Source organism: Plectropomus leopardus, chromosome 13, assembly GCF_008729295.1.
Source record: "Plectropomus leopardus isolate mb chromosome 13, YSFRI_Pleo_2.0, whole genome shotgun sequence".
NCBI classification, from domain to species: domain Eukaryota; kingdom Metazoa; phylum Chordata; class Actinopteri; order Perciformes; family Serranidae; genus Plectropomus; species Plectropomus leopardus.
The window spans coordinates 21,235,618-21,239,277 of record NC_056475.1 but is presented as its reverse complement, the minus strand read 5'-3'; the positions used below and the strand labels follow the sequence as shown (position 1 = coordinate 21,239,277).

Below are 3,660 nucleotides of genomic sequence, written 5' to 3'. Positions count from 1 at the left end.
GATCAATCTATAGGTTCCCTCTCATTCAGTGGTAGAATAACAAAGACAGCACAAGTACAAATACCGTATTTATTAAACCACTGGTTCAGGTTTTCCCAAGGCTGACAATAAATACTGCTCGAACAGGTAATGGGGTATTCCTGAAATTTCAAACGCTGACAACTGTATCAGTGTATGTAAATATGTCATACAATATGGTATCAAATGTATAAGCAGGTCATACTGTATGATAATACAGGTACTCTACTGTTGAAAAACACTGCACAATATAAAGTGCAAAAATACAAAAAATTGAAATATAAAAAATATAAAACCTGCACAGCTCAACATGACTTGTCAAAGGTTAGAACAAATGTACTGAACTGTACAAACATTGCACTTCCACAGCCTAAACTTTAAAGCTCTATAATTACTGCATCAGTGATTTATTTCCCTGTGCACAAATACTGTATTTCACTTTTCTAATACAACAGAATTTTAACTGAACAAAGAAGGTTTTCAAGACTTTTTTATATCTGCTGATAACCTCAGCTGGCCCTTTCACTGAAAAATACATAAAACAAAAACAAAGATCACGAGAAATGAGCACAAACCACGGCTTAAGGTCAGCTGAAATTGCTCAAACTGGTCACTTCTCTTTTGATAAAAGTATGAAGCATATTCTAGGAACTGAAGAATCTGCTCATCTCCTGATATGATTTCACGCACAATATGTGGTTCATAATCCAATACAAAAATGATACTCTGTAAGATCTGTTTAGTTGGTAAGTCTTATGGTTCTGAATTATGTTTAATTCTGAGAGACAAATCTTTCTAGCAATACATTTGATGTTGGATAATAATTAGTGTGAATGCTGCAAAATAAAACGGAGCTTTATTCTGGATGAAAGCCATATTTTTGACTTTAGACATTTAATTTTTATTTATCATCAGATTCCTAGTATATTCAGAAACTAGAACTGAAGATCTGTATTTTTGCCTCATAATTACTTCAGGACATATTTATAACAGCTCTTCCAACACTTTTATTAATACTTATTTTTCATGACCACTTGGTGCTCACAGGGCAGGTGGTTCAAGTTATGCCATTCTTACCTCTTACATGAGCTTTTCCAGGCACAGCCACAGTTGCAGATGCAGGTGGCTGTGTCCGACGTTTCTTCCTTCTTTGGATGACAACATCACTGTCCGAGGACTCACTGATGTCTGGAGAAGATTGGGGAATGACGTCATCTTCATCCATGTTGCCATCATCATCCTCGTTGTCGTCCTCCAAAGTAAATACTTTAGGTTGAGCTTTGATCAAATAGAGGATAGATGAGACAAAGATCAGATTGTTATGAAAATATATCACACCGTTCATTACAATTACATTATATTTTGCAGATACAAGTTGCCCCCAAATCACTCACACGATCTCTTCTTTCCCATGATTTGCTCACGCAAGAAATTGCGCTCTTGCTCAAGATCCTTTATTATTTTTTCTTGCCATTGGATCCTGGCTTCTAGGAACTCCACTTTGGAAATTGATCCTTAAAAACAAGAGAGCAGGATACAAAAAAGATTATGATTTGACCGTATTAAATGAGTGAGACAGAGAGAGAATGACATGCATGCAACAAAGGTAGTGGACCAGATATGGTGTTTTCCTTAATTTGATTTGTAAGCACACACATGTATACTGACAAAATCTGCCAACAACTTTAATCTCAGGCGGAAAAATCACGCAAGAAATGAAACTCAGTTTAGACAACAAAGATACACTGCTAGAAAATGAGAAATCATTACCTGATCCAATGCTGCTTATGCTGCTGCAACTTGGAGCAGAGCCTTTATCTCCTTTATCTTCAGGACCTACAGAATGGCATAGGTACAACAAAATGTATACATATAACATTTGAATAGATGACTTTAAATGTTTAAACACATTTGGACAAGATAATTATTTAAGTATTACAGTTCCTTGAAAGTTAACACAGAAAAATTTACCATCCAGATCATTTTTGGTCTCCTCTGTCATCGAGTCATCTTTAAGGACTTTTAGGGACATTTTCTTCTTTGCCTTAGGCTGTAAAAATATAAATAAATTAATGTCACTATAACCGGCAAAATGTAACTTAATAATAATCTACACAAGATTCAAAAGCTCGGTACTGAGACTGGCAAGGGGAACAAAGGTCTGGTTACAAAGATCGTGTTTTAACCTGCTCCGCCTGGATGCTCAACTGGGACTACATGACACATTATAAACCGCTCACTGAGAAACCACATGGTTTCCAGAGAGAGCTTTTGATTTTTCCATTTATTCTTGTCTTGATTTACATTCTGCATTTTGACATATATATATTCTTTACTTACCTCAAATCATTCTCTCATGTTTAAACTGTAAGTGTAAGATTGACTGTAAATATGTGATGTAAAATTTACATTTTGACATGTTAATATGTAATACACGTTATATAGATATATGAGCAGGCTATGCCAACACAGTCTCACAGAAATATGTGAAATAGACAAAACCTCTTAACTATACATTATGTGGTGGTTGGCGAAAAATGTGTTAAAATAACAAGCTGACAACATGAAAACAATGACAATTCAAAGTCTATTAAGAGCAGTTGCAGTTTTGCTGTGAAATTATCACAGTTTGGTTCAGTTAGGGAAAGAAAAAGCACTTGGTTAGGCTTAAAGAACAAAAACATACCATAGTTAGATTGTTCTTTCTGTTAAAATAACTATGTATGTGACATATGTCTCATAAACGTAGGCATTTTGCGTAGTTGCATAATGTATGTTCATAAAGTAGTGTACATTGTTTGTAAAGAACCTACATCAAGTATTTTGTGTAGATATGTAAAGGTCATAAAGTATTATAAATACATTGAAATTTTTTTACACAGGACACAAACAGTAGTCTCCTGGTTTAAAGTCCAAGTTTGTTTGACCAGTTCACCACCCCTCCTGCCCTACATGGACTTTCCCCCTTCTAATGCTTATTTTGTGTGTCCACCACAACAAAAGATCCTCATTGACTTTGCATTGGCATTGTTTTCCTGTTGCTAGATTGTGTTTTTAACCCATTTCGTTGCCACCACCATGTAATGTATAGTTAAGACTTTGTGTCCATTTCACATGTTCTTACAAGACTGGGCTGGCTATATGTTACTGCATTGTCTTCTTGTATTACTGTCACTCAGCCCTGGTATTCTTCAGGACAGAAGTGATTGATAAATAATATGCTAGTAGTTGTTTTTTTTACTGTACATCTATGGCCAACATATAATATACTTTCACATGATACAGGACCCAAATCAATTGAAATGGCTTTGAAAGTGTATAACAATGAAACCAACCACAGAGAAACCAAAATGTAATATTTCCCTGAGAAATTTGTCAAAGTCTGTAATCTGAATTGCAGATTCTTCTCCTAGGCCCTTTTAAATGTGCAGTCGAAGGGAAGAAAATAAAACCATGCTGCCAAGGATTAAAAAATTAAACCACCAGTTTTTGCATCTGTTCTCATGCATTGTTCGTACCTACAAAAAGTAATGCACCAGAATTCATTTATAGCACACCTACTCAAGAGCCAGTAACTCTTGTAAAGTACATTATTATTATCTATTAACCAGCCTTGTTTAATAACATACATGATCAAACAAT

At 35.0% G+C, this 3,660-nt stretch overlaps 1 long non-coding RNA gene across 1 annotated transcript; it reads right to left on the bottom strand.

Annotated features, from left to right (window-relative positions):
- Positions 1–301: 301 nt before the first annotated feature.
- LOC121952485 lies at positions 302–2,248 on the bottom strand. Its single transcript, XR_006106448.1, has 2 exons — positions 1,789–2,248; positions 302–1,532 (listed from the first exon to the last, which is right to left on the bottom strand). It is a non-coding gene; the product is annotated as an uncharacterized LOC121952485 (long non-coding RNA).
- Between the last annotated feature and the right edge of the window lie 1,412 nt (positions 2,249–3,660).